This window comes from Mustelus asterias, chromosome 11, assembly GCF_964213995.1.
Source record: "Mustelus asterias chromosome 11, sMusAst1.hap1.1, whole genome shotgun sequence".
NCBI classification, from domain to species: Eukaryota; Metazoa; Chordata; class Chondrichthyes; order Carcharhiniformes; family Triakidae; genus Mustelus; species Mustelus asterias.
The window spans coordinates 7,954,500-7,974,049 of record NC_135811.1 but is presented as its reverse complement, the minus strand read 5'-3'; the positions used below and the strand labels follow the sequence as shown (position 1 = coordinate 7,974,049).

Sequence of the window (19,550 nt, the reverse complement as noted above, 5' to 3'; positions counted from 1 at the left end):
CACAGTCACCTGATGAAGGGGCAGCGCTCCAAAAGCTTGTGATCCCAAATAAACCTGTTGGACTTTAACCTGGTGTCGTGAGACCTCTTATTAAAATCTTATCAGAAAGGTGGGACTTCCAACAGTTCAGCATTCCCTCGATACTCTTTGTAAACTATCCCTTGCATCTTGGTTAGAATCATAGAATCCCTACAGTGCAGAAGGAGGCCATTCGGCCCATCGGGTTTGCGCCGACAACAATCCCACCCAAGCCCTACCCCCATAACCCCACACATTTACCCCGCTAATCCTTCTAATCTACGCATCCCAGCACACTAAGGGGCAATTTAACATGGTCAATGCACCTAACCTGCACATCTTTAGAGAGTGGGAGGAAACCGGAGCAGCCGGAGGAAACCCACGCAGACATGGGGAGAACGTGCAAACTCCGGTCGGATTCCGCTAAGTAATTTTCCACTGGGGAACTTACACCCGAGGTGCAAAATAATCGGTCGATAGTCGCTTTAATTAAAAAAAAACAGATTTCCCTGAACTGACTCCTTAAAGTGCGCAGAGTTTGTGGAAGATTGTTTCAATCTTGGGGGTGGGGCCTGGGTGGGATTGTGGTCGGTGCGGACTCGATGGGCCGAATGGCCTCCTTCTGCACTGTAGGATTTCTATGAGCAATCCTTAATTGTTCTTGTCGAGGAAAAGGAGTTCGCAAAGGAAACAGATTGGGGCTTGTACAGCAGGAGCTGTAGGCTATGAATTCATCTGATTCCAATCCACATCAACATGGTTTACTGGGTAATTGAATTGAACTAACAAACCACTTAGTTCTTTCAAAACGCTGTGGGGAATGAAAGTTAAAGTTAAAGTATTAGTCACAAGTAAGGCTTACATTAACACTGCAATGAAGTTACTGTGAAATTCCCCTAGTCGCCACACTCCGGCGCCGGTTCAGGCCAACACACCTAACCAGCACATCTTTCAGAATGTGGGAGGAAACGGGAGCACCCACGCAGATACGGGGAGAATGTGCAAACTCCACATAGACAGTGATCCAAACTGGGAATCGAACCTGGGTCCCTGGCGCTGTGAGGCAGCAGTGCTAACCACTGTGCCACCCCTAGTTGCGGTGGTTTAAGGGAAAGGAACCACACCATCTTCAGGACAACTGAGGACAGACAATAAATGTCAACCTTGCCAGCAATACCCAATCATAAGACCATAAGATATCAGAGCAGAATTAGGCCATTCGGCCCTTCAGGTTTGCTCTGCCATTCAATCATGGCTGATATGATTCTCATCCCCATTCTCCTGTCTTCTCCCCGTAACCCATGATCCTTTTATTGATCAAGATCAAGAACTTATCTATCTGCCTTAAAGACACTCAATGACCCGGCCTCCACAGCCTTCTATAGCAATGAGTTCCACAGATTCACCACTCTCTGGCTGAAGAAATTCCTCCTCATCTCAGTTTTAAAGGAGCGTCCCTTCACTCTGAGGTTGTGCCCTCCAGTTCTAGTCTCTCCCACTGGTGGAAACATTCTCCATGTCCACTCTATCTCGGCCTCTCAGTATTCTGTAAGTTTCCATTAGATCCTCCCTCATTCTTCTAATCTCTATCAAGTATAGACACAGACTCCTCAACCGCTCCTCATATCAATCCCCGAGAATAAATATTCATTAAAATGTTGTTCATCAGTTCTATCGGGGCAGCGGGTGGGTGGGGGGAGGGGGTGGGAATTAAAGAAATCTTTAGATGTTAGCTTTTGAAGGAATTAAGGATGCAATTGGAGTTGGAGATCTAATGTTATTTACCGAGGCTCGACCAGACACTCTGCAATATCTGCTTACTGTTAAATTCTTTACTACTGGGGTGTGTCCTCAAGACTCCTAGAAACTCTACAGTGCAGAAGGAGGCCATTCGGCCCTTCGAGTCTGCACCAACAACAATCCACCCAGGCCCTATCCCCATAACCCCAAGTATTCACCCTAGCTACTCTCCCTGACACTGAGGGGCAATTTAGCATGGCCAATCCACCTAACCTGTACATCTTTGGACTGTGGGAGGAAACCGGAGCATCCGGAAGAAACCCACGCAGGCACGGGGAGAATGTGCAAACTCCACACAGACAGTGACCCGAGGCTGGAATTGAACCCGGGTTCCTGGCACTGTGAGACAGCAGTGCCAACCACTGTGCCATCGTGCCATCCTGCTGTGCCACCGTGCCGCCCTCACACGACAGACAGGCGTCAGGGAGCACAGTTATTTAGAATCATAGAATGCTTACAATGCAGAAGGAGGCCATTTGGCCCATCGAGTCTGCACTGACCACAATCCCACCCATTTATTGCGCCGCTACTTGCTCCAAACTCCAGACGATAACTGCCTCTCAGGGCAGTTCCCGGGCAGATCAGCCCACACCCCGACTTACATAACACTTATCACCAGTTATCGTGATATAAAAACCTTCCATCTTTTGCCATACTCAGCGGGAGATCCCCACACGGAACTACGAAGCTCCTTAAGGTGAAGTATAATTGAGGTCTGGGATGGTTCATTCAGGGACATCGGTGAAATTGAGAGTGTGTCATGGAGCGGACATTGTAACAAAGCTTACAGTTTGAAAGGAGCACCAATCGTGCGGAGGCATTGCCTCTCGAGCACTCGTTTGCTTCTCCTCATTCCTTCCTCAGACAATAAAGAAAACACCACCATGATGGCATAGTGGTTAGCACTGCTGCCTCACAGCGCCAGGGACCCGGGTTCGAATCCCAGCTTGGATCACTGTCTGTGTGGAGTTTGCACGTTCTCCCCGTGTCTGTGTGGGTTTGCTCTGGGTGCTCCGGTTTCCTCCCACACTCCAAAGATGTGCAGGTTAGGTTGATTGGCTGTGATAAATTGCTCCTTAGTGTCAGGGGGAATTAGCTATGGTAAATACATGAGGTTAATGAGGATAGGGCCTGGGTGGGATTGTTGTTGGTACAGGCTCGGTGGGCTGAATGGCCTCCTTCTGCATTGTAGGGCTTCTACGATTGTCTGATTCTAAACCCCATTGTCGTGCAGGTTGTAAGTGAGTGAGGGGAAGAAAGGGGAGAGGTCCCGGAGGAATATATTAATGCCACTCTCTGCAATCTGTTTCTTCATGTGGAGATGCCGGCGTTGGACTGGGGTGAACACAGTAAGAGTTTTAACAACACCAGGTTAAAGTCCAACAGGTTTATTTGGTAGCAAATACCATTTGGTGTTGTTAAAACTCTTAGTCTGTTTCTTCAGCAGGAACTCTTCAGCTAAATGCAGCTCATGAAAATACAACAAAATTTACTCCAACTTATAAATCAAAGAAAGGGTTTAATAAAGAAACATCTTTTTTAAATGCTTTTCCAATTCAATCAAATCAAGTCCAATTCAGAGTCTCAACAAGTTGAGACATTTCCGATCCAGGCTGACAAGACAGGGTATGCAACCCTCTACCCTGTCTTGGGCCTGATCTACATGAGCCAAGCTGATTGGAGGAGGCAGACGTCCCCATCCCCAAGGCTTGATCTCATTTGCATCTTAGCCAAAAGGCCGAGGTGCCGCTTTTAAAAATTGCTTCATATGAAAATGGAGCTTAAATGCAACCCAACGGCCACGACCAAGTGAAGCATCTGCAGACCACACTTGATCTTAGCCAAAAGGCCGAGAAACATCATTACTCCAAACTTGGGGCCTCGCTCTGGGCCACTCCAAGGTCTCCACAATTCTACATGGTTTCGTATTTATAGTCAATCAGCTGGTCAGCTGACTATTGCATCACTCTGTAATTGGTTCCATGGTTTACTGGGTCAGCTGACCCTTACATCCTGTTCCCATTGGTCACATTACATCCAATACAAAGTTGTCACCGGTTACACTCTAACACAGTCTGTGCCACTGATCCTGCTTTTGTCTCGACAGTCAGCTGTACCCCATCTGGGAACACTTTGCTGCTTTGTAACTCGTGCTTCTGCTGTGAGGTGACACTTGAGCTTGTGACTGAAGCTCTCGCACCTGGGATGTGTGCATGGTTTCCAGCTCTGGTGAACCGGAGGCTGCAATGCAAAAATAGGTGTGAGTTAGAGGTGGAGGAATAGCAGGATGATTGCGATGGGGCTGGCTCACCGACACAGCCCAGTGATGCGCGTTATCACACACGAGGCTTGAGATGCTCAAGGAAATAAAGGCTTTTATTTACTGTTACAACGAAGCTACCATGTATCGTACACGATCCCAGACTGAGGGGTCCCAGACAGAGCAGTGACCTTTATACCTCTCCCAGGAGGCGGAGCCCGACTGGGATGTACCATAATAACTATATTACAGGTAGAACAGCCCAACCCTAACCCCAACAGCAACAAGTAGAACAACCCATCCCTAACCCCAACAGCAACAAGTAGAACAACCCATCCCTAACCCCAACAGCAACATATATACATACTCGTAGTACTGGCCAGACCCTGGCTCAGTACTACCTAGTGGGAACCAACGATGGTTCACCACACCCAGGCAGCCAGGGAGTCCTCCCAGTGGTGGGCGGAACCAGCTTCAGTGTGGCTACCCACTCGCTGAGAGGAAGTGGGCCCTTAACTGGGATAATTAAAGGTGTTATTAAGGCCACAGTAAGAAGTCTCACAGCACCAGGTTAAAGTCCAACAGGTTTATTTGGAACCACGCGGTTTCGGAGCGTTGCTCCTTCATCAGATGAGTCAATAAGTTTGAGTTAGAGGTGGAGAAATGGCAGGATGGTTGCATGGGGCTGGCTCATCTGGTGAAGGAGCAACGCTCTGAAAGCTCGTGGTTCCAGATAAACCTGTTGGACTTTAACCTGGTGTTAGAACAAAGAGAATTACAGCACAGGAACAGGCCCTTCGGCCCTCCAAGCCTGCACCGACCATGCTGCCCGACTGAACTAAAACCCCCCACCCTTCCGGGGACCATATCCCTCTATTCCATCCTATCATTTATTTGTCAAGATGCCCCTTAAAAGTCACTGGTGTTGTGAAACTTCTTACTGTGTCCAACCCAGTCCAACGCCGACATCTCCACATTGTTATTCAGGCCAGTTTACCTGGCCACGCCAGCATCTTGCTGGTGCCAGATGGGTGCCACGCCACATTGAAAACCATTGCCTTCTTGGACACAGCCTCCCTGCGGCCAGTCCTTCAGCCAGTCACAGCTGGAACTTCCGTCACTCCCCAAAGAGAGAGCCAGGGGCAGGGGAGGCTGTTGGCACAGCACTAATCATAGAATCCTACAGTGCAGAAGGAGACTATTCGGCCCATCGAATCTGCACTGACTTTCCGACAGAGCATCGTACCCAGGTCCTTTTCCCGTATCCCCACATATTTACCATGACTCATCAGCCTAGTGATTAGCACTGCTGCCTCACAGTGCCAGAGACGCAGGTCCGGCTTCGGTCAGTGTCTGTACAGAATTTGCATGTTCTCCCCATGTCTGCATGGGTTTCCTCCGGGTGCTCCGGTTTCCTCCCACAGTCTGAAAGAAGTGTTGGTTAGGTACATTGGCCATGCTAAATTCTCCCGCCGTGTACCTGAATGTGTGGCGACTAAGAGATTTTCACAGTAACTTCATTGCAGTGTTAATGTAAGCCTACTTGTGACATTAATAAATAAACTTTAAACTAACCTTCACATCTTGGGACACCAAGGGGCAATTTAACATGGCCAATCCACCTAATCCGCACATCTTTGGACTGTGGGAGGAACCGGTAGCACAGTGGTTAGCACTGCTGCCTCACAGCGCCAGGGACCCGGGTTCAATTCCCGGCCTCGGGTCACTGTCTGTGTGGAGTCTGCACGTTCTCCCCGTGTCTGCGTGGGTTTCCTCTGCGTGCTCTGGTTTCTTCCCACAGTCTAAAGATGTGCGGGTTAGGTGGATTGGCCATGCTAAATTGACCCTGAGTGTCAGGGGACTAACTGGGGTTAGGGGGCTAGGGCCTGGGTGGGCTTGTGGTTGGTGCAGACTCAATGGGCCGAACGGCACGGTGACACAGTGGTTAGCACTGCTGTCTCACAGTGACAGGCACCCAGGTTCGATTCTGGCTTCGGGTCACTGTCTGTGTGGAGTTTGCACATTCTCCCTGTGTCTGCGTGGGTTTCCTCCGGGTGCGCCGGTTTCCTCCCACAGTCCAAAGATGTGCAGGTTAGGTTGATTCATCATGATAAATTGCCCCGAGGGGAGATTGGTAGGGTAAATATGTGGGATTATGGGGATAGAGACTGGGTGGGATTGTTGTCTGTGCAGGCTCGATGGGCTGAATGGCCTCCTGCTACTGGAACTTGATGGTTTGAGTTATAAGGAGAGGCTGAATAGACTGGGACTTGTTTCTCTGGAGCATAGGAGGCTGAGGGGTGACCTTATAGAGGTCGATAAAATAATGAGGGGCATAGATCAGCTAGATAGTCAATATCTTTTCCCAAAGGTAGGGGAATCTAAAACTAGAGGGCATAGGTTTAAGGTGAGAGGGGAGAGATACAAAAGGGTCCAGAGGGGCAATTTTTTTACACAGAGGCTGGTGAGTGTCTGGAACAAGCTGCTAGGGGTAGTAGTAGAGGCGGGCACAATTTTGTCCTTTAAAAAGCATTTAGACAGTTACATGGGCAAGATGGGTATAGAGGGATATGGGCCAAATGCAGGCAATTGGGATTAGCTTAATGGTTAAAAAAAGGGTGGAATGGACAAGTTGGGCCTATTTCCATGCTGTAAAGCTCTATGACTGCATTGTAGGGATTCTATGATTGAAACCACTTCCATTGTTTTTGAGCTCTGTTGTTAGGTCCCCAGGAGATCTTGTGATCAGTATACCTCCCTCTGAGACTGAAGCCCCGGGTTCAGGTTCCATCCAGGACTTTATAGCCGTGGAGCGTGTATTCATGACATGGCCAGACAGGTTAATTATTAACTTGTGAACCCTTTCAACAAAATCTGACGGCAGGCGGCAAGAGTGCGAGAGATTCCTGGCCAACGAAGTGATGGAGAGAAATTGGAGCCTCTACCATCACTATCCATATAGCTCCAGGGTGAAACATGCCTGTAAAACTGGATGTTGCCACAGCAACGTGGACTCTTTTGGGGGGGGGGGGGGCTTCAATTGGCTGTGAGATATTCTGTCCAGCCACTTCGAGCAGTTTATCACTCAAAGCACCTTTACCCAGGTGCTCTCACTTTATGAGACAGGCAAAGGACTGAGGTTTGAACTTAGATTTATCAAAACACTTGCAAGTTAAAGAAACAACTCTTCGACAATAAATTAAGTGAACTTTTCCCCAAACTAGGCTATAAAACATGTATACTACCTGCTCTGGTGAACATGACTGGGCTGTTGGATCCAATTCACTGAGTTTGGGTTGACGGATGAAGTCAGGATTTTCTTGTACCAAAGTGGATCTCACACATCTTCTTCCGTCGTCACGGGTCACAGGTCACAGCAGGCCGGTCGAGTCTGCCCCCAGGGGTGGGGGTATCCCGATGTTCACTTTCATCCCCCTCTCCAAGCCCTTCTGGAATGTTCTCTGGTATTCAGCCAATGGGGTCACAGGGTGCGGGGTGACAGCACCCAATGGTGTTAGGGCAGGTCACCCTCAGTGTCCATTCCTTAGACGTGCTGGGTGCATATACACCCTTTCAAGACGTGGTTGATCCGAGGTGTGGCTGAAACTGGGGAATGCACAGACACAATGGCCGTTCTCCAGCCGTTCTCACCCTGCCGCAGCTGCCAGCGAGGACGGAGAATTTGGTGCTCAGCCGAATCTCCGTTCACTGCAGCGGGACTGGAGAATCCCACCGGGAATGGCTGGAAAATTGTGTCCTGTGTCTTTTCCTGGCTGATTTGATTTGATTTATTATTGTCACATGTATTGGGATACAGTGAAAAGTATTGTTTCTTGCGCGCTATGCAGACAGAGAATACTGTTTATGGAGTACATAGGGGAGAAGGAAAGGAGAGGGTGCAAAATGTTGTGTTATAGTCACAGAACATTGCCGTAATGACTTGAATCAGGCAATTGAGGTGGGCTGGTTACAATATGAACTCCCTGATCAAGGGCCAAATTGATGGGCCAATCAGGGAGCCTCTTGCTTTGTACTGAACCAGGCGTGTCAGTTCCTCTGGGACTCCTAGTGTAGACTGCTCACTGAAAGCACTCTGAATGCTGTTGTAGACTTGTAAATAACGGGATTTTGGGTGAAGGGACTTCTACCTCCGAGTACTTGTTACAAATACCTCTTGATGGTCATGACGGCTCTCCCATTGTTAAGGTTGAGCACTTCTTGTTCAATATGCAAGACAAGCCTGGGCTGGACCTGTTGGCTTTTGACCTCTGGTAATCTTGGTCTGTCCACATCCCATCAAGCCTTGCTTGAAGAAGCTGTTTAGCTGTGTTTAATTTAGAGTGTCCAATTTTATGTTGGGCCTAGTTGTTTAGGCCACTTGGCCACAGCTGGAAGGCTGGTCTGGACCAGATTGATTACCGACAGTATGAGGTTTGACCCCCCCCCCCATTCCAGTCGGGGTGGATTCGAGACCTGCCTCTTCACTCTACCCTTGATGGAGATTGCGGAGTGATGGGTTAGACGTGCCTTCCAGCAGGGAATTGAAGAAAAAGAAGATCGGATCATTCCTGAACCTTCAAGGAAGTGAGTCCCAGTCTGTTCAATCATTCTTGATGGACATAACCTCTCTGTTTTGATGTCATCCTTGTAAATCTTGGGGCGGGGTGGTGGCACAGTGATTAGCACTGCTGTCTCACTCGCCAGGGGACCCGGGTTCGATTCCTGGTTTGGGTCACCGTCTGTGCGGAATCTGCACGTTCTCCCCGTGTCTGCGTGGGTTTCCTCCGGGTGCTCCGGTTTCCTCCCACACTCCAAAGATGTGCGGGTTAGGTGGATGGCCATGCTAAATTGCCCCTTAGTGTCAAGAGGACGAGCTAGGGTAAATGCATGGGGTTGTGGGGATAGGGCCTGGGTGGGATAGTAGTCAGTGCAGACTTGATGGGCCAAATGGCCTCCTTCTGCATTGTAGGATTCAATGAAGTCTCTTTTTCTACCTTCATTGCTGTCATTAAATCCCTTTCATAATATGGAGACCAGAACTGTTCTGAGTACTCTGAGAATCCTCCGATGGAATGTAATGGCTGGCCAAACATTTTTGCTTGAAGGACTCCCTTTCAAATGGGATTCGTAATCAAGGACTCCTCCGTCTGAATTACCAGATGAAAGTGTAGCTTATAAAGGTGCATGCTTCTAAGAAAATGATACTTAAATATGGATAGGGTATCAGTGAGATGGATGTTCCTGCTTCTTACTGCAGGACCTGTTTATCCTGAATCCTAGACTGATGAAGCAGTACAGCTGTAATGTTTGACAAAGGCACAGGTAACTCATTCGATACAATCGTCCTGATTTCTCAGGGAAAAGTGGATGGAATTGCAGAACGTGATTCCCCTCAATACCCATAAAAATTCCGCCTAATTAAAACTCGGCTTTGCTTTATTCAGCAGAGCGGTGGCTTCACTGGGAGGACGGCTGAAGGATGGCCCTGAGACTAACGGCTTTATGCATCCTCTTGGGTGACAGTGCATCAATGCCCCAGTTTCCATTAATATCCACCAGAGCACCATTCTACATGGCACAGCTAACCAAAAGGAAAGCTGTGTCTTAACAAGTTCATAGGATATAGGAGCAGGATTAGGCCATTTGGCCCATTGCGTCCGCTCCGCCATTCGATCATGGCTGATATGCTCCTCATCCCCATTTTCCTGCCTTCTCCCCATAACCCTTCAACCTGTTACCAGTTAAAAATCTGCCTAACTCCTCCTTAAATTTACCCACTGTCCCAGCATCCACCGCACTTTGGGGGAGCGAATTCCACAGATTCACAACCCTTTGGGAGAAGTAGTTTCTCCTCAACTCTGTTTTAAGTTTGCTACCCCTTATCCTAAGACTGTGACCTCTCGTCCCTAGAATGCCCCACAAGAGGAAGCATCCGCTCCACGTCTACTTTATCCATACCTTTTATCATCTTGTATACCTCAATTTGATCTCCCCTCATTCTTCTAAATTCCAGAGTATCGGCCTAAACTGTTCAATCTTTCTTCATACGACAAACCCCTCATCTCTGGAATCAATCTAGTGAACCTCCTCTGAACTGCTTCCAATGCCACTGCATCTTTCCTCAAATAAGGGGACCAAAGCTGTGCACAATACTCCAGATGCGGCCTCACCAATGCCTTGTATAGTTGCAGCAATACTTCCTCACCTTTATATTCTGTTCCTTTAGCTATAAATGCCAACATTCCATTTGCAGAAGGAGCAGCTCTGACTGACTGTGTGGTGGTAAGGTGAGATCTGCAGGCTATGGTACCTCGGGCAGTTGTCCATGTGGCCCATGCATGAGGCTGGCCCTGCTTGGTGGCAAAAGCCACACAAGCTTTCGGAGCTGCAAGCCCCTTCTTCAGAACCTGTTGGACTTTAACCTGGTGTTGTTAAACATCTTACTGTGTTTACCCCAGTCCAACGCCGGCATCTCCACATCATGCCTGCTTGGTGACCAGGGAACAATTCTTCGCACTCCCCTCAAAAAGGCTGGGAATACTGGGAGGGGGGGATACATTTTCTGTTGGATAAGGTCGGGGGTGGGAGGGGAGGGTGGGGGGGTACTGGGGGCGGGGGGGGGGGGGGGGGGGGCAGCGTGCTAAAAGTTATGTAACCAATGCAGTTAATTGGAATTAAGATACAGTCATGGTTGAATTGATTGGCAGGGCAGCTCAATGGGGCTGAGTGGCCTCCTCTTGTTTCTATATGATAATTAGAGGTCAGAGAAGGTGGGGCACTGTCAGGAATATTTATTTTTCCTCTACACCCCAGCTATAACTGTAACAATACATTTATTTATGTCACAAGTAGGCTTACATTAACATTGCAATGAAGTTACTGTGAAAATCCCCGAGTCGCCACACTCCAGCACCTGTTCGGGTTACACTGAGGGAGAATTTAGCATGGCCAATGCATCTAACCTGCACGTCTTTCGGACAGTGGGAGCAAACCAAAGCACCCGGAGGAAACCCACGCAGACACGGGGAGAACATGCAGACTCCGCACAGACAGTGACCCAAGCCGGGAATTGAACCCAGGTCCCTGGCACTGTGAGGCAGCAGTGCTGACCACTGTGCCATCGTGCTGCCACATCGTGCACCCTCTCCTTTCCTTGTCTGTGTACGCTATGCTTTGTCTGTGTAGCGCGCAAGAGACAATACTTTTCACTGTGTGCTAATATATTTAACAATAATAAATCAAATCAAAAATTTTTAAATTACACATCAATTTTGCTGATTTGAGTGCTCAACAAATTGAGGGAATGGGTGCAGAACCAGTTCCAGTCTTGACCCCAGTGTAGACCCTCTATAAGATCCCAAACTTCCTCTACATTGTTCCACAAGTTGCTGTCATAGCATGCTCAAGAGATTGCCAGTTGCTGTCCGGTTGATGTGTATCAGCTCCTCAGATGAACTCTCCTTGTGACTGTGGACTGATATTAATAGAACACCTCAAGTTGTGGCATTGAAAAGGATTAGATCGTGTGACGGAGGCAGCTTCTACCCTGTCCTTCAAGTGAAATGATGTGGAGATGCCGGCGTTGGACTGGGGTAAACACAGTAAGAAGTTTAACAACACCAGGTTAAAGTCCAACAGGTTTATTTGGTAGCAAAAGCCACACAAGCTTTCGGAGCTCCGAAAGCTTGTGTGGCTTTTGCTACCAAATAAACCTGTTGGGCTTTAACCTAGTGTTGTTAAACTTCTTCAAGTGAAAATCAGGATCATTATCGCAGGAAATTTGCAGAGCCTTGGGGAAAAAGGTTGGGGAGAGACACTCGGTGAGATGCTCTTGCAGAGAGCTAGCACGGATCAGATGGATCAAACGGTCGTATTCATTCTCTGAATCTATTTCTACTGTGATGATGCTCTTTCAGAGACTTCATTCATGATTAATAATTAATTAATAATAATTAATTATTTACCGTGATCTCAAGAGCAGCAGCATGGAGAGCGCCTCCCCCTGGATAGTGTAGTGACTGCGGTCATGTAGACAAATGCAGCAGTTGTTTCAACACTTCCTTTTCCAACTCCCAACCACCAATGAGATAACAAACCAGCTAAAGTGTGATGATGGTGATGGTTGAATCGAAAATTATAATAGGAGTAGGAGTAGGCCATTCGGCCCTTTGAGGCAGTTCTGCTGTTCAACGTGATCATGGCTGATCCCTCTCTCAACACCATGCTCCCCCCATACCCTGTGACACCATGAGGGTCCAGAAATCTAACAGAAACATAGAAAATAGGAGTACAGTCATAGAATCTCTACAGTGCAGATGGAGGCCATTCAGCCCATCAAGCCTGCACCGACAACAATCCCACCCAGGCCCTATCCCCGTAACCCCACACATTTACCCCGCTAACCGACACATCCTGGGGCAATTTAGCATGACCAATCAACCTAACCTACACATCTGTGGGAGGAAACCAGCGCGCCCGGAGGAAACCCACGCAGACACGGGGAGAACATGCAGACTCCACACGGACAGTGACCCAAGCTGGGAATTGAACCCGGGTACCCTGGAGCTTTGAGGGAGCAGTGCCAACCACTGCGCCACCATCCCATCCCTAGCAGGTTATTTAAACACAAGCTTTCTAGTCTGTGATCTCCTTATACTTCCAGTGAAATGTCTTAGCTCACGTTAAAGCTCATGTTAAAGTTCATTTGGCAATCACACATCCATTCTACATGTTTGTTGATGTCTTCTATATTCTGTTCAGTCTTCCTCTGTACATCCTTCAATTTGATGTTATCAGGTAAATTGGTTATGTAAATTTATTATGTAAAGGGTGCTGGGGAGTAGGTATAGAGGAGATGTTAGGGGTAAGTTTTTCACTCAGAGGGTGGTGGGTGCGTGGAATCGGCTGCCGGTAGTGGTGGTGGAAGCGGATTCGATTGAGTCTTTTAAGAGACTTTTGGATAGGTTCATGGAGGTTAATAAGATAGAGGGTTATAGATGAGCCTAGAAGGTAAGGAAGTTGTTCGGCACAACTTGTGGGCCGAAGGGCCTGTTTGTGCTGTAGCTTTTCTATGTTCTATGTTCTAAATTGTTCATGTAACAACAGTGGCTCCAACACAATTTTTGTATTCATTCATGGGACATGTGTATCGCTGGCTGGGCCAGCATTTATTGCCCATCCCTAACTACCCTTGAAAGAAGTGGCTTGCTGGGCCATTTTGGAGTCAATCACATTGCTGTAGGACAGGAGTCACGTGTAGGCCAGACCAGGTAAGACAATATCCCTAAAGGACATCAGTGAACCACCTGGGGTTTTTACAACAATCGACAATGGTTTCATCGTCATTGGTAGATGCTTAATTCCAGATTTTTATTGAATTCAAACTTCGCCATCTGCCGTGGTGGGATTCGAACCCGCTTCCCCAGAGCATTACGTGGGTCTCTGGATTACTGCCAAAAACAGAAAATGCTGGAGAAACCCAGCAGCTCTGACGAAGGGGCATCCAGACTCAAAACGTTGGCTCTATTCTCTCTCCACAGACGCTGTCAGACCTGCTGAGATTTTCCCGCATTTTCTGTTTTTGTTTCAGGTTCCAGCAGTATTTTGCCTTTATCTCTGGGTAACTAGTCCAGTGAAAGTGCCACTATGAAACCACCCTCGTCATATTTCGATTTATAAACAAAACATCACAAATATGGCGGCTGTTCTATTCATACACAGGAAGCATGAGTAGTTCCTAGCCAATGAGAATTGAATCATGGGCAGCACAGTGGCACAAATTTTGATGCTGCCTCACAGCACCAGAAGCTCGGGTTCAATGCTGGCCTCGAGTCACTGTCGGTGAGGAGTCTGCACATTCTCCCCGTGTCTGCATGGGTTTCCTCCGGGTGCTCCGGTTTCCTCCCACAGCCCAAAGATGTGCGGGTTAGGTGGATTGACCATGCTAAATGGTCCCTGAGTGTCAGGGGGATTAGCAGGGTAAATATGTGGGGCTACGGGGATAGGGCCTGGGTGGGATTGTTGTCGGTGCAGGTTTGATGGGCCGAATGGCCTCCTCCTGCACTGCAGGGATTCTACGATCCTATGAGTTCAGTGTTGTGAACTGACTGCTAATAAATCAGACTGATACATGTATCCTCTGACAGTGAGAGGGACATCGGGAATTGGATAGGGATTTGTCAGAGCTCGGACTCTTTGGAATATTTAGCCTGTGGAGTTAATATTCCCGACCTCTGAACATATGTTTTATAAATGCACAGGCTTGCTTCCTGGAACCCCGTCTAGTGTTTAAGAAGCATTTTAAGCATTTATGCACTATACTAGCAATAAAAATGGGGCCTTCATTAAAAGGTGTCCGTTGCTTTTTAACTGGGAACTGTTCAGCTTTTATTGTTTTTTTCTATTGATTTACTGGACTGGGATCTATTTCAGCCTTTACCCTTTTGTTTCACTGTCCCTTCTCTCCCCCACCACTGCCACTCACTGCACGGGTGCCACCTTTGCCTGGGAATGCCAGAGTGTTTTCCAGAAACTGCTCGGTCCCGGGTTTTATGCCAGTCTGCACAGAGGCAGAATTTCTCAATGTGGTGCAGATTTGTGTTCTGGGCCCACCGAAGGGGGGTTAAATGACGAGTTGTGGGGGTGAGATTCCACAGGGCAGCTCCCACGTTGCTGCCATCTCCTCCCCTCAATGTGCGGTGCAATCCCGGTTTACCCCTGTGACTGGCATAGCTGCTACACTACTGCACTGGCAAAGTATTGGTGCCGCATTGGGTGCAGCGCCAAAGAGGTTTCCTGCATGCAAACAGCCGCCATATTTGTGACGTTTTGTTTATAAATCGGAATATTGAAACAGGCTGAGTTACGGTGAAATGTAAGTTAAACCAGCAACCCCAAATTGGAAGGATAGGAAATTTAACATGGGACCAATCCTGACAGCTACGCTGTGAGCAGTGCCTCAGTGGGGAGACTCGCTTATCTCCAAGTTAAGAGATCGTGGGCTCAAACCCCCGACCCTCCCGCAAGACTTGTGCACAAAATCAATGCTGGTTCAGAGGGAGTGCTGCTCTGTCAGAGATGATGGGTGGGATTTTACGGTCTCACTTGGGCAACACCGTAAGATCCCACCCGAGGCCAACGGAGATTCCTGTTGAGGGACCCTCGCCCATGCCAATTCTGGGGTGGGCAAGGTGGTAGATTTTGTGCCGCTGGCTTTCAGATGAGGGGTGTTAAACTGATGCCGTGTCTGCTGTCTTAAGTGGCAATAAAGAACCCTTCAAAGAAGAGTAGGGCGGCACAGTGGTTAGCACTGCTGCCTCACAGCGTCAGGGACCCGGGTTCAATTCCCAGCCTTGGGTCACTGTCTGGAGTTTGCACATTCTCCCCGTGTCTGCGTGGGTTTCCTCCGGGTGCTCCGGTTTCCTCCCACTGTCCAAAAGATGTGCAGGTTAGGTGGAGTGGCCATGATCAATGCGCGGGTTTATGGGGATTGGCCTAGGTAGGACCCTCTTTTGGAGGGGTGGTACAGACTCAATGGGTTGAATGGCCTCTTCATTACTGCAGGGATTCTATGTGTTCTCTCCTGGTATCCTGTCCAATATTCATCCCTAAACCAACACCACTAAAACATATTATTGGCAGGATTTCCCCCTGCCCTGCGCGGCATGGCGTTGGAGAAGGTGACCCGCTGTTGGCCAGTGGCGGGGTCTGGCAGTCCACTGCCGTCTGTGGGGTTTCCCGTTGTTCACATCCTCCGCTACCGCAGCAGGGGAGTTGCCATTGGCAGGTGAAAGGGGAGGCAATGGTCGAGTGGTATTATCACTGGATTATTAATCCAGAAACTCGGCTAATGTTCTGGGGACCGGGGTTCAAATCCTGCTACGGCAGATGGTGGAATTTGAATTCAATGAAAACTATCTGGAATTAAGTATCTACTGATAACCATGAAACCATTGTTGATTGTTGGAAAAACCCATCTGGTTCACTAATGTCCTTTCGGGAAGGAAATCTGCCGTCCTTACCCAGTCTGGCCTACGTGTGACTTCAGAGCCACAGCAATGTGGTTGACTCTCAACTGCCCTCTGAAGTGGCCTAGCAAGCCACTCAAATCAAGGGCAACTAGGGATGGGCAATAAATGCTGGCCAGCCAGCAACATCCATGTCCCACGATGGAATAAAGAAAAGGACCAGAACACCCCATCAGCATGAGCAGCCAAAAGATAATGCCCGACATGATCTCATTTTGATGACTGTCTATGGGAGCTTGCTGTGCACAAATTGGTTGTAAAGCACTTTGTCTCGAGGTCACAGAGTACACTATGAAGGCACGAGACTTTCTTTTTAACTACATGATGGTGACTGGGGAGTGAAACGTGATCAATTTTCAAATTGTCCTGCAGTCAGCAACTGCAAAGTATGACTTTGAAAAGGCAAGCTTCAAAGGGATGAGGGCTGCACTGTGGAACATAATACTAAAAAGATTTCTGTTGCGAATGAAACATTTTAAACTATAAATATGCAATATGATAAATGCCTAATGACAAAGAAATGTAAATTAATTGAGCAATGCCAAATTGGATAAATGGGGCAATAAAAATGGTAATAGGATGGAGTTGAGACAAGGACAAAGAGGAAGAAATTGGTCGCAGCAATCTGGCTTTGGACAGATACCACTGTCCCTTAACAATGTTGATGGAAAGCTTCAAGTTTTTAGGTCTGTCCTGGTGCCGCCGCCGCCGCCACCCCCTAAGGAGACTAAGGAAATTTGGCATGTCAGCTACGACTCTCACCAACTTTTACAGATGCACCATAGAAAGCATTCTTTCTGGTTGTATCACAGCTTGGTATGGCTCCTGCTCTGCCCAAGACCGCAAGGAACTACAAAAGGCCGTGAATGTAGCCCAATCCATCACGCAAACCTGTCTCCCACCCATTGATATCTGTCTCAGCAAAACAGCTAGCATAATTAAGGACCCCACGTACCCAGTTCTCTCTTCCAACTTCTTCCTTCGGGAAAAAGATACAAAAGTCTGAGGTCACATACCAACCGACTCAAGAACAGCTTCTTCCCTGCTGCCGTCAGACTTTTGAATGGACCCACCTCGCATTAAGTTGATCTTTCTCTACACCCTAGCTATGACTGTAACACTACAATCTGCACTCTCTCATTTCCTTCTCTATGAATGGTATGCTGTGTCTGTATAGCATGCAAGAAACAATACTTTTCACTGTATGTTAACACATGTGACAATAATAAATCAAAACCTATTCTTTTAGATCAGCGTTCTCTGGTGATTCTGTAACTATCAGCCCTGTTCTCCTTCCTATCAGAAAATCATGCTGAGCCTCTCAGTTGCAGTAATAAAAGATGATGCAACTCCAGCTTCTTCACAAACACACTTTATTCTTTTTTTTTCACAACTCCATATACACACACCCCCAACACCCAGTGCCACCTGTAACCCCTTTATATATCCTGGTGACTTCTATTAAATGATTAACATCCAATTCAGGATTGAAGTGGAAGGTGATTGTTAACCCATTTCCAACAAACCAGACACTTCTTAAACTCTATCATCATTTTCTGTTCCACCAACTCCACTGTCAATTTATCAAAGATTTTGAACACTTTAAGGGGAAGACAGTATTGTCTGCGACCTCAGGCTAGGGGAAGCGGTGGTGTAGTGGCATTGTCACTGGCCTCACAATCCAGAAACCCTGGGCAAGATCTGGGGACCTGGGTTCGAATCCCACCGTGGCAGATGATGAAATTTGAATTCAATAAAATAATCTACTGATGATTGTGAATCCATTGCCAAATGTCATAAAAACCCACCAGGTTCACTACTGCCTTTAGGGAAGGAAACCTGCCATTCTTCCTTGGTTTGGCCTAAATGTGACCCCAGAGCCACAACAATGTGGTTGACTCTCAAATGCTCTCTGAAATGGAGGGCAGCTGGGGATGGGTAATAAATGCTGGACAGCCAGCAATGCCCACATCCTGTAAATGAATAAAAAAAAGTCCCCAAGTGCTTTACAGCCAATCCAACGCACTTTCTTTATGAAATGTAGTCACTGCTGTAATGCAGAAACAGTTTTGTGCATAGCCAACTCCCGCACACAGCAATGGTGATGGCCATCATTGTCCATGTGCTTTCCTTCAGTGATGCTGCTTGAGGGACAAGCAAGCAAAGAGGTAATGTTGGAGCTGTGCAGAATATTAGTTAGGCCACAGCTGGAGTACTGTGAGCAGCTCTGGTCACCTCACTATAGGAAGGATGCGATCGCAGTAGAGGGGGTACAGAGGAGATTCACCAGGATGTTGCCTGGGATGGAGCATTTGAGCTATAAGGAGAGACTGGATAGGCTTGGATTGTTTTCTCTAGAACAGAGAAGGCTGAGGTGGGACATGATCGAGGTGTATAAGATTATGAGGGGTTTGGACAGGGTGAATAGGAAGCAGTTGTTTCCCCCTGGTTGGGGGGTCAATCATGAGGGGGCACAGTTTTAGGGTGAGGGACAGGAGATTCAGAGGAGATTTGAGAAACCATTTTTTCGCTCAGAGGGTGGTGGGAATCTGGAATGTGCTGCCTGGGAAGGTAGTGGAGACTGGAAACATTGCAACCTTTAAAAAGTATTTGGATGAGCACTTGGAACATCATAACAGTCAAGGATATGGGACAAGTACTGGAAAATGGGATTAGTATGATTTAGTGGTAGTTATTGTCAGTGCAGATTCGATGGGCCAAAGGGCCTTTTCTGCGCTGCATGAGTCCATGACTAATATTGGCGATTTTTTTGTTTTATTCATTCGTGGGACATGAGCATTGCTGGCTGGGCCAGCATTTATTGCCCATCCCTAGTTGCCCTTGAGAAGGTGGTGGTGAGCTGCCTTCTTGAATCGCTGCAGTCCACATGCTGTGGGTTGACCCACAATGCCGTTAGGGAGGGAATTCCAGGATTTTGACCCAGCGACTGCGAAGGAACGGCGATATATTTCCAAGTCAGGGTGATGAGTGGCTTGGAGGGGAACTTGCAGGTGGTGGTGTTCCCATGTATCTGCTGCCCTTGTCCTTCTAGATGGAAGTGGTTGTGGGTTTGGAAGGTGCTAAGGATCTTTGGTGAATTGCTGCAGTGAATCTTGTAGATAGTACACACTGCTGCTACAGAGCGTCGGTGGTGGAGGCAGTGGATGTTTGTGGATGTGGTGCCAATCAAGCGGGGCTGCTTTGTCCTGGAATTGTCTTTGTGTTCAGTATAATGACAGTTCCTAAGAGTGCACCATATCATTTGGCATCAATCTGGCTGCCCACCTGGATGCTGCCCAATTATCTTCATGTGGGAGGTTAGTGTTCCGCATGGAGAACACCATTACAGTCCAGCACACTCCTGTCCTCCCTCCATGGATAGCCCCAATTCACCTGCCAGGTGCAATCTAATTGACCAATCTGTCTTAGCACAGTGGCAATGAAGA

At 47.9% G+C, this 19,550-nt stretch overlaps 1 protein-coding gene across 3 annotated transcripts in view; it reads left to right on the top strand.

Annotated features, from left to right (window-relative positions):
- The window catches only part of LOC144500341 (cartilage acidic protein 1-like), a 377,638-nt gene that overhangs the window by 104,476 nt on the left and 253,612 nt on the right, over window positions 1-19,550 (top strand). The window lies entirely within an intron of this gene.